Below are 12688 nucleotides of genomic sequence, written 5' to 3' on the forward strand. Positions count from 1 at the left end.
TGTTTACATATTTTTTTAGTATTTTTCACTGTAACAATAATGAATGCGCCTACTTTGCACAGCTGAAGTACTACATCCATATGATTTCTTTGGCAGATACATTGTACTATTTATTACACTGTAAGAAGAAATCACGAGCTGCAGAAACCTTGCTGTCTCCTGGGCTGAGCTGAATTAGTTGAAGCCTGGAAGTCTTTGCAACTAAAGTTTCCCCACTGTAGTTCTTCTGTGAAACAAGTTCCTTAAGGTAATGAGGTTAGTTTTATGTTTATTATGATGGAGTTGAGTATTGACCACTTTAGGAAGTTGGTATTTATATGTATATATAGGGTGTTACTCTATTTCAGTATGGTTGTGTTGGCAGGATAATGCTGCACTGGTATAATTGGCAGAGAAAAGGATTGGAAACCAACATTTATTAGAACAGGAGAGTTTCTGAAATAGTAAAAATCTTAACACTTATCATTGGCAAGACAATATTTTTGGATAAATGATCTTTAAGTACTTCCATGGTCAATACTCATTTTGAACCTCTACCACAGTGTGTACAACTCAACAGTTTGCAGGGGGATTTTTTGCAAACCTCTTTTTAATCTGGGTCATTTCACTGTTCCATTTGCATTAATGCCAGCCAACCTGAAGGAGAAGTGCACTGGGGGGTGAGAAGAGCAGGAGAGGTATGTTGTAAGCTGGTGTAGCCTCTGAAGGCTTTGAGGAGACCCTGGCCTCAAGAAGTTGTTAGACTCACAGAATTGCACAGGCTGGAAGAGACCCCTGGGACTTGCCAGTCCAACATGCTGTGCAAAGCAGGTCCAGTTAGAGCAGGCTGCTCATGGCTTTGTCCTGTTGCATTTTTAATGTTTTCAAGGATAGAGGTTCCACAGCCTCTCTGGGAAATCTGTTCTGGTTTGAGCACCCTCATGGTTAAAAGAAATAACTTCCTCTTGTCTCATTGGAATGTTCTGTGCCCTGAGTTGTATCCTTTGCCTTCTGTTCACCCACAGTGTGCAACCAAGAGGACTTTGGCTCTCTCCTCTTTCCCTGCACCTCAGTTATGCAGTTGCAGGCAGGAGTAAGATTTCCCCTAATCGTTCTTTTCTCCAGGCTGAGCAGATCAAGATGTATGAGTCTCTCCCCAGATTCATGTGCTCCAGTCCCTTCAGAAGTCTTGTTAATCTGCTGGATTTGCTCATTTTTCTTATGTTGGGGAGCCTCAAAATGGACACAGTCCTTCAGATGCAATCTCAGCATGACAGTGTTCTTCACTGCAGTCTGAAACAAGCATCTGGTGTATGATTTTTTGTCCACTGCTGAGCTGTTGGAGCATTTGATCTGAATCACAAGATTTGAACTTGACTCCAAGGATCTGAGAACTCCTGACTCTCTTCCCTCTTAGAGAAGGTAACTGAGCGATTCTATCTGAGCAGAGGATTGGTATGAAATGGAAAAATACAACTGGGAGGTATTGCATAAAAAATTTAGAGGCTCTCTTTTTTTTTTTTCTTTTTTTAAATAGCTTTTCTCTTCAGTGCAATTAAAAGTGCCTCTACCTCTAGTGAAAACTGCACAACAGATTTTGGTATTGGCTACTGTCATAAGCACAGATATATAGATCTGAAAACCTTTGGGAAAACTTAGAACTAAGATTCAAAGGTGTGATTAATATCTCTGAATCCCAGCTGAGAAAAGTAAATGCTGGTATAGAGGGTAGGACATAGTTCTCATACCAGAAGGAACCTTCAGATGTGTTTGAGCTTCATACTTGTTTGAGCTGTGAGGTTCTGGAGATATTTTTAAGTTCATATTTGGACAAAGTATTTTTCTTAAGTCTGTAATCAGTCTGAGTGTTCATTCAGTAGGATCATTTGTTCATCTTTTTTATTTAATTAGCTGGCAGCCTTTCTTCTAAGGAGGTGCTTTCTGAGGAAATAAGTGCAACTGCATAATGTACAACTGCAGTAACTTAATTGTTGTTATTGCTGAGAGCAATTTTAAACTCCCTTCCTGTATCTGTCTGGATTAGGTGGATGAACTGTTTGGTGGATGAAGAATTGGTTGGATAGTCACATCCAGAGGTGGTCAGGGGCTCAGTACACAGATGAAGAACAGTGTCAAATGGCCCTTGGGGGTCCTAGTACTGCTTAATGTCTACATCAATGACACAGTGGGATCAAGTGCACCCTCAGCAAGTCTGTGAATGGCACCGAGCTGAGTGGTGTGGTTGACACACCTGATGGACGGGATGCCATCCAGAGGGACCTGGACAAGCTTGAGGAGTGGGCCCATGGGAATCTCATGAGGTTTAATAAGACCAAGTGCAAGGTGCTGCACCTGGGTCAGGGCAACCCTTGGTATCAGTCCAGGCTGGGAAATGAACAGATCAAGAATAGCCTTGCTGAGAAGGACTTGGGAATCCTGGTGAAGGGAAAGCTGGATATGAACTGGCAATGTGCACTCACAGCCCAGAAAACCAACTGTGTCCTTGGCTCCATCCAAAGCAGCATGTCCAGCAGTCAAGGGAGGCAATTCTGCCTCTCTACTCTGCTCTTGTGAGACCCAACCAGGAGTGCTTCATCCAGCTCTGGGGGCCCCAGGACAGGAAAGACATGGATCTGTTGGAGTGGGTCCACAGGAGAGCCACAAAGATGATCCCAGGGCTGGAGCACCTCTCCTATGAATAAAGGCTGAGAGAGTTGGGGCTGTTCAGCCTGGAGAAGAGAAGGCTCTGGGGAGACCTTCTGGCAGCCTTCCAGTACCTAAAGGGGGCTTAAAGATGGGGATGAACTTTTTAGGATGGCCTGTTGCAATAGGAGAAGGGATAATGTTTTAAAACTAGAAGAGTTTAGATTTAACCTAGATAAAAGAGAGAAGTTTTTTACAATAAGACTGGTGAAACACTGGGACAGGTTGCCCATAGAAGTGGTGGATTCCTCATCCCTGGAAACATTCAAGGTCAGGTTGGACAGGGCTCTGAGAAACCTGGTCTAGTTGAAGATGTCCCTTCCAAAGAGGGGTTGGACTAGATTGTCCTAAAGGTCCCTTCTAATCCAAACTATCCTATGATCTAATCAAAGGCCCTATTTATTTGTCACTGCCTTGATGTCAGCAACACCTAAAGTCAGTCAGACTATTGCAGTCTATCTGCAATATTTAAGGCAAAAGAGTCTCCAGCTCAGTCTTCTAAGTGTCAGAAGCTGAAGGCCCCTTCCATGGCCAAGTAGCAACTGTCACAGACAGAATGGGAACAGCCACTGGTGGCTCAAACAGCACCAGCGTTTACTGTACTGCTGGATCAGGTACTGGATCTGCATGAGACAAGGGCAGAAGGCAGGTAAAAGGAGACTTCTACTGCTTGGACCTCAACAAAAGAAAAAAGGAGGTCAAACATAGTGTTTCAGTATATCCTCTGGTATTTCACTTTTTCCTCCCGCAGACAGAACTTGGCATTTTCCTTTCTTGAACTTTATAAGGATTCTGTTGACTCATTTCTCCAGACTGACAAGGTCCCTTTGAATGGCAGCATACCCATCTGATGTATCACCTACTCCTCCCAGTGTTGAGTAATTTGCAAAGTTGCTGAGGGTGCAGTCTCATAATTCAGGCTGCTAATGAAGATGTTATGTAGTATTAACTCCTGGGTTACACCACTAGTGACTGGTCAGCTGGCCTCCAGCTTGACCTCATGCCCCTGATCACAACCCTCTGAGTCTGACAGTTCAGGTAGTTTTCAATCCACCCCACTGTCCATTTATTTAGTCTTTATTTCATCAGTTTCTCTGTAATGGTGTTATGAGGGACAGTGTTGAAAGCCAACATAAATAAGATCCACTGCTCTCCCTTCCTCCAGCAAGTCACATGTACGATCTCATCATAGGGGAGGCACGATCTCCACTTTGTAAATCAATGCTGACCACTCCCCAACACCTTCTTCTCCTTAATATGTTTGGGGATCATTCACAGCATCCCTTTCCCAGGGTCTGAGGTGAGACTGCCTGCCCTGTAGATTCTTGGATCCTCCTTTTTGCCCCTCTTGAAGAAAGCAGTGACATTTGGGTTTTTTCCAGTCCCCAGGAACCTTCTCTGATCACCGTCACCTTTCAGAGATTAGTGAGAGTGGCCTCACAGTGACATCAGCTCCATGGTGTCATAGCTTACATAACTCAAATCTAGAGGAAGCAACACATTCCATGAATTGCAGGATTGGCAGGGAGGAAGAAAACCAGTCCTTAATTGTACATGACTGTGAACTTTAGCCTTTGCAATTAAGGTAAGTTAATGTTTGATTAATATCATATATTTACTCGAGTATTGACGTGCATGACAAATATCTAAATACATCTCTGTGAAACTCCACACAATTATAGAATCACAGAATATGCTGAGTTTAAAGGGACCCAGAAGGATCATCAAAGTCTAATTCCTGGCCCTGCACAGGACACCCCAAGAGTCACATCATGTGCCTGAGAGTGCTGTCCAACTCTGTCAGGTTTGGTGCTGTGACCACTTCCCTGGGGAGCCTGTTCCAGTGCCCAACCACCCTCTGGGTGAAGAACCCTTTCCTAATATCCACTTAAACCTCCCCCAGCTCAGCTCCATGCCATATCCTCCAGTCCTGCCACTGGTCACAAGAGTGAAGAGATCAGTACCTTCCCCTCTGCTTCCCCTCGTGAGGTTATTTTATCTTTTTAACATACATTTTGGATTTCTTTGTTGAAAGTTTATACATTATAAACCAAAACATCTGATTTTTTAGTACTTGTAGGTACATTGAGTGTATCTCATCAGATACCTTCTAGTTTTAGTTTCTCCAAGCATAGCTGCTCTGCTCCTCTCCTTTAAATACATCATGTCCTACGTTTTCTCCACTGGACCCAAGATCAAATCCACAATACAAGAAAGAATTCAGACATATGGAATATATGGTTATATACTACCCTCTGGGAGTAGGGAAAAAAATCCACAGTTCTAAATAGGAGACAAGCAGGTTACTGTTCCCCCAAATATGGTAAAGCAAGTTTTATTGGTAGTGTGATCAGTGTGGGAATCTTTTGGCTGAGATGTTACAGAATTGATATAGTTCACAGCAGAATCACTATTTATATCAAAGCATTTCCTACAGACCAAAGAAGGTGGATGCTGCCTCAATAACAGAAGGCCAGAGAAAGGCTAATTAGTAATTTAGGTCCTCTTCATTTCAGACATGCTGGAAGGAGCAGCTGAGTCTAGATTCAGGTTTTAATGTGGTAAAGCTCTAAGTCAACTAAATTGGAGAGGTAAATGAGTGCCAGGGCAAAGGAAAGAGGGATGTGGAGCAGAAGTGTGACTTGACTGCCTTGCCTTAGCTGAAGTCTCTTGCTCCATTTCTAACTCCATAAAGTAGGTTGGTGAGAGGTGTTGTCTCAGTTAGGTAACTCACCGAGGTGTTTCCCATCTGTTGAATATTCTCCCTCCAAACAGGCTAGGTGACAATCTTTTACCACCACTCCTAAAACCAAACAACTTAATAAATAGATTATTTTAATAATAGAGCTTTATTAATACTATGTGGAAGACCTGAAACCTGCTGCAAGATCATAAAAATGTTAGTTGAAGCTTGCTTTTTAGTTGGACCATGTCAGCCCTGGACTATGTCACTCTTAGCTTTGTCTGAGTCTTGAAAATCCCCAGTGACAGAGATTGCTGCATTCTTCTGGACAACCTGTTCTAGTGCCCAGCCACTCTCTTGCTGATTTCACTTCTTCATGCCCAGTCTGAACCTCCCAAGTTGTACATTGTGGCAATTGCTCTGTTAGAGCAGCTGGCAGTAGTAAGAAGTATTTGGCTCTGTCACTTTTGCAATGATCCTTCAAACAGTTGTAGGCTGATGTTATGTTACTTCTTAGTTTCCTTTTGAATAGACTAGTTAAGTCCAGCTCCTTCAGCCTCTCCTCAGTAGCTTTCTTATTAACCCTCCATTGAACACTCTCCAATCTTGCCCTGTCTCTCTTGACCAGAGGTATCCAAAGGTATACTTCAGGCTTGGCTTCACCAGTACCAAGCAGAGATTATCAGCAAATTCCCTTTGATGTGCTGGCCATGTTTCTAACGTGACCCAGTATGTACCTTCTTTCAGAAGAGCAAGCTGCGTGTTCGCATTCAACCTCGTGTGCACTGTAACCCACAGGGCTGTGACCTAGCCAGCTACTTCCCAGTCTGTACCTGCACATGGGCTTATTCCAGCTGTTCCAGGGGCAGAACTTCGTACTTCTTATAAGGATCATGAGGTCTCTGTTCAATCCTTAAGTTTTTCAGGGCCCTTCTGGGTCGAACCAGCAGCTGCTTCCCGGAACTTGGTGTTGTCTGCAGGTCTGCTCAGAACAAGCTCTGCACTGCAGCCAGGTTGTTGTTGATGGCATTGGATACGGGTGCCAGAATTGAGCCCAGGGTGCTTTGCTGATTACCAACCAAAGACTGAGTTATTGACTGCTACCCTTACACCCAGCTTTCAATCCCTCCAAACAGGCTGTTTGTCCAGTCTATCCTTCTGCTGTTTCCAGTGGGGAAGGGTGGGGAAGGTGGGGTCAAAAGCCATATTCAAATCAAGGTATATTATACCCACTGCTCTGCCCTTGCCCACAGGGCCAGACATTTCTTCATAGCAAGCAATCAGGCAGGTCAAACATGGTTTGCCTTCCTGGGCTGACTACTGCTGATTATGTGCTCCCTGATCTTTCCATCAACTGAGACGTAGCTGACTGGCACACAGTTGCACCAAGAGGGCAACCCTCCAGTCCTCAACCACTTCCAACCCAAACCATACAATGATTCTATCATTCCCAAGTCCTCCTCCTTGCCTTTTTTTAAAGATGAGGATTGATAGTGGCCTCACACTCAGGCCCACCAGGTCTCCCAGTAGCTTGGGGTGATTCCCATCCAATCAGATCCAATGGACCTGAACACACCAGTTTCCTTAACCTGTTGCTCCTCCATTGCTGGCTGCAATCCCTACCCCAGTTGTGCCCGTACAGGCAGGAGTCTGGGAGCTGGCTTTGGCTGTGAAGACAGAGTCAGAAAAGAGGCACTGAGTTCATCAGGTTTTTTGTTGACACAAGGGGCCTCTGTCTGCGGAAGCCTATCCTTGAACTTGCTTTTCCAATTAGCAATCTCCAGAATTTGCTTTGTTCTCACTGGTTCTCCTCAGCAGTCTTGGCTCCAGCTGGGCTTTGGCCTTCCTGGTTTTGACACTAAGTACCTAACACTTAGTGGGTGGTTTTTGTGTCTGTCCAGTGGAAGTTGTTTACTTAACACATTAGAATACTTGTGTTTAGTTTGTCTAATCTAAACCACATAGGAGATGGTCTTTCTGACTCTTGCACACTTTTTCTCCTGTAGGTCAAGACTCATTAATGAACATGGAAAAATTACTCCAGCTACAGAAGCAATTGTCTTATAGTAGGAAGACAAGAAAAAGAAGTCTGAAATTACAACCCAGTTAAATGTGATAAATAAAAATATCAATAAAAATTGAATGAAATTATTCTGGATTTTAAAGATTTAGAGGGAAGATGTAACTAGATAGTGAAGACCAACACATGACCCTATAGGAAGGTTTAGGGTTGGTCTGCCACTGGGAAACATTCTTGGAAGAGGATCGTACTCAGAGTAGTTTGAGTTCTGGACTGGGACCAAGGCTAATTTGATTGGTAAAGCTTAAATTTTAAAGTAGGGAGCAAAGCTGTGAAAGGTTTATTTAATCTGCATGATGTTAATGTAGCGAGAAAGGAATATCACAGGGTCAGAGGAATAAAAGTGCCAATACTAATATACAGATTTGGAAACTGCTGGCTAAAAATCAGCCTCTTGTGGTGGCCAGGGTGAAGCTATTGCATTGGCACAATGAAACAGAGGATCCAAAACAACTGAGTCAGAATGTGAAACTAGCTAGCACAGAGACCTGTGGAAGATCAGCAGTTTTGCCTGGAATAAGAGGATGGAATTATATGCATAATTTTGGAAAGATGGAAGAGAAAAATAAAGATGGCGAAACAGCATTATGCAATAATGACTTCAGAGAAAGAAAAGGGATGATAAGTATAACATGGATCATGTTGGAGTTAAAATCATTTAGAAAAAGGTAGGAAAAATACTGTACTGTACTGAAGTGTTGAAGAGTCTGCAGTATCTAAAAGAGCCTGGGAGATAGATTTGGACAGGGGTGTAGATGTCTGTCATGTCATTTGGAAAAGAGAATAAGTACCCGTAGTATCTCTATAAATATGGAGATACAAGGTTGTAAGGCCTATTGCTAGATGTATTAACAGATCACTACACTGCAGTAAGGAGATATGCAGGAGTGGTATGAAAACTTTGTCATATGGCTAGGAAGGAATTTGTAGAATCCTTAAACATTTTTAAGTGCAAGTAATTAATTTCCATTACTTCGACTGGAAATAAAAAGAAATTCTGAGATGTCAGAATTCTCATCAAACAGAAACACTGGTTTTAACCATCATAATTTTCCCCTATTAGTTGTGTTAGTTGCATCAGGTTGTATCTTCAAATTGAGCTTGAAGACAGAATAAATAAATTCTCTCATAAATATCATTAATTAATTTTAAAACAAACTTTGAACATTCTGATATGCAGTAGAAATAAAAAAAGGGAAATTACAAGATGTGTACTAGATACAATTCTGATTTTCAACAGAGGGAGAGGGAAGACTCAATTTTCAAAGAACTAGAATTCAGAAAATACACTAACTGGCTAAAAAAACAGCATAATGCATTTGGGACCATCCTTAACATTATTTCATGATTCCAGCAAGCCTATTTTTATTAACTCACTAGCAATTAGCAATTGTTTCTATTTTAGTCTCTCTTATGTTGGCTTCAGAGGTTTGTAAATGTTTACAAAATGCATTCACTATATTTGCTGAATTATAACTCCTATAAAATTAAAATTTAGAGGAAGCAGAATGTTCCATGAATTGCTGAATTGGCAGGGAGGCAGAAAATGGATCCTTAATTGTTCGTGGGAGTGATCTTTCACCTGTGAAATTAAGGTAAGCTCATGTGTGATTAATATCTGATGTTTACTCAAGTTTTGAAACACAGGACAACAATCTATATGCATCTCCATTAGACTTCTTAAAGTTGTTATTTTATCTTTTTAGCATACATAGTTAGGAGTCCTATGTCGAATGTTTATACATTATAAACCGAAGTAAATGGTTTTTCTCTTCAGACACAGATTGAGTAGTTTGTCGTAGCTGTGTTGAAGTCAGTGGAGCTCAGCCTGAGGACCCATTTCATTCTTGATGAACAAGTTTTGTCAATAGACCCTCCCCTTTTGTGTTAAAATGTTCCATTTTATACTCATTGATTTCAGACTCAGCTCAACCATTTCTCAAACACTGCTTGCTTCAAAATTATTGATCTTATTTTAAAAACCAGAAGACCTTTAGACTGCAAGCATCTACAGGTATAGCCTGATTTATCATGCTTTGAAGCAACCATCACTGTGACAAGTGTTGCTTTCTCTGTGTTTAATTTTACCAAGTCACAAACACGGCACACTCCATATCTGTGGAAATTAAGGAAGTATGAAAAATTGATTATAAGAGTAAATCCTCACCTTCTACAAAGTTCTTTCTCTCTCTTTCAATAAAAGCAATCAGAATTTGACTTCTACTTCCCTATGTTGGACATGCACCAAGTATATTAAGTTACATCTGGGTCTGTCATAAATTCCAAAGAGGTAAAAATTAATGAATGAATGTTCATGATTTAAAAACTCGCTAAAACTTATTTATGAAAGCAGACCTAAAGTGCACTGACTTCTCCCCTTGAGTCTCTCCCAGACTTATCTTATGAATAGTGCTCAGAGAGAATGAGGCACTGGACTTACCAGGCATTTAGCATGCAGTGAGCACAGAGCATGCAAATGGTCTCGTTGAAAGTGTGAGTCTTGCTGTGCAGATGCAGTACGACTCATAAGGTTATGTAGTCACAAGATCACATGGCTTCTTGGACCTACCTAGTCTAAATATTGTAGAGGTTTTGCATCCCCAGAGTAGGCATGATTTCCCTTCTCTTCCACCTGACTGAATTTATTATACTCAGGATAGGAGTTTAGCCAAAAAAGTAAAAAACCTAATTCTCTACTGGCTGACTGCCATCTGATGCAGTATAATTATTATTCAATGATAACTGAACTTAATAAGTTTAATGCTATTTTAGGCATTCGATCAGAGTAGAAATATCTTAAGATTTAATATTCCATAAACTTGAGAACAGCTCATTATCAGTCTGAGGTAGGTACATTCCTGTTCATGCTTCTATCATATATGAATGTAACATAATCCTTTCCTATATGGTTAAATGATATACCGCTGGGGGAAGAATGTTCCACTTCCTGGCAAGGTATGATGGTGCAGTTAAACAAAAATATTACAAATAACTGCAAATCCTTCAGGCACATATCAATCACTTCAGCAGGTGGTGAAGAGGAAAGGAGAAATGTTTCTCTGACTGCAGGGCAGACATTCTTTCCTTCCTGAGCAAGACTTATCTTCTCCTGCCTCTCCCAGTAAATGCTAAGACTGTGTCACATCCTGTTAAAGCATGAAAAGCTAACAAAGCTTTTGCCTTTCCTTTGCCTAATACTGCAGTAAATAACCTTTAGTTTAATCCCAGAATCAAAAGCAATCCAAAACTCATCAAAATCTAACTGGTTCATATTCCCCAATGACACCTGCTCACTAATCTGCAAAGTAACTAGTGACAGAACTTTTCAGACTCATGGCTCACAAGGTTTTGAATCTGGAGGAGAAGAGCAGGTATTTGGTGGCAAATAAGAAAGGCCTTATTTTACAGGAGAACAGGAGAAATAATATATATCAGTCTTTCAATGAAACATTGACGAAAAACTATTCAGTTTAAATCAGGTATGAAATAGATTTGTGCTGCATTCCACTACTGTCTATCCCATTACTATGCTCAGTAAAGCAGGGTGTGTATACCAGGGCTATGTTTGTACATGACTTAAAATGCCTATGCCGTCAATAAATAACAAAGGACAAGGTGATGAGAGTGTTCCTCCCTTGCTCTATTTTCACTTATTTTTGTGAAGATCAACCCCATTAGTGTCAACCTTTTCCAAATCAAACAGCTATGGCTGAACTTCAAAAGATAAAAGTGTGAGGCAAGTGAAAATATGCCTCTATTCAAGGCATTTGAGGAGTATAAAAATCATATGTGGCATAGGATAATGGGGTAGAAGATGTGATTTAACAATATACAGGTTTTTCTTAACATATGTTTTCACATGGAGGAGAACTAATACAGTTTTCACATGTCAAATAACAAATACAAAAGCAATTAATTATGATTCATCCTAAAAATTATTTTAACATTTGGCTGATATTACTCACTGAATGACACTTCTTAGATATGTAAATAAACAAAAATAAAGCAGATGTATGTAGTTCAAGCTTTACCAGACTGAGCTGCACATTTTTCCTCCTCTACAATGTTGCCGTGAAATTTTGATGCTGAAAAACTCTCCAGAGCAGTTAATTAGGGGTGAGATAAGAAAGGGTTTATTTTGCCAAGGCTAAGATGTTACAAGACACACGCCCAGGCCGTGCCTGAGAGGTTACATTTTATAATACCCTCCATCCAATCCCAGATGTGCCCACCCTGTGGCCTTTACTCTGCTCCGCCCCTGGTCCGCCCCCTGAAAATGGGTCTGGGGTGTATTTCAGGACCCCCTGTTCATCCCATCTTTGTCTTCATCAGAGCACAAAGGGTACATAGTTACCTAATTTTTGACCGTATTCTGTGGTTTAGGCCCTGATATGCTGTTCTGCCAACAATCTAGGCCTTGCCTTGACAAAAGACTAAACATCTCTGCTGTATTCAGGAGTAGGATTGATATAGGGAGCATAGAATGGGGTAAGAGGGTTAAGGAATGTATAAACAAGGGTGCTAGAGAAAGGGAAAGGGACAAGGGACAAAGCAGGGGGGGGGTTGCTGCTTTTAAAATCTACTTCCACTACTTATAAAACTTACAAGTCTTAAAAATATTAGAAAAATAAAAAAACCATTAAGGGCTTAAGGTATCAACAATCAAGGGAATTTAAAAAGACAAGTTTAATGCTTGTGAATATCTGTGGCTTCTTAGACAGTGAGAGAGAAACTGAAGCCATTTCACCAGGAAAATGCAACTATTTTTTATACAAACATTCATGACTAAAAGGTAGAAGTCTTTCAGAAATACAACCATGAGTTCCAACTGTGGTTTTGAAATAGCGCACCATTTTGCTGTTGATATCTCCCTTCAAGACTGACATCACCAGCAAATTTTATAGAAAGACTTCAAGTGACTGGAAAAAAAGATTTTCCTCAGTTTATTGACTCATGATTTTTTTTGTGTAAGATTGATCCCTCTTGAGGAAGATTTCTTATCAGTCAATTAGTCCATCAGCATTTCTGTCATTTCACAGAATCATAGAATAGTTTGAGTTTGAAAGCACCTTTCAGAGGTCTTCTAGTCTGACTGCTCTGTGATGAGCAGGGACACCTTTCACTAGTCAAAACCACTCAAAGTTCCATCCAACTTGGACTTGAAAACTGTAATTAGTTATACCCACCACCTTTCTTAGGTTTCTCATACATGTTAAAACACTCTTTTTAACTTCTGAGTTATG

This window comes from Pipra filicauda, unplaced genomic scaffold, assembly GCF_003945595.2.
Source record: "Pipra filicauda isolate LSUMZ 115617 unplaced genomic scaffold, ASM394559v2 scaffold12_size5214236_pilon, whole genome shotgun sequence".
NCBI classification, from domain to species: domain Eukaryota; kingdom Metazoa; phylum Chordata; class Aves; order Passeriformes; family Pipridae; genus Pipra; species Pipra filicauda.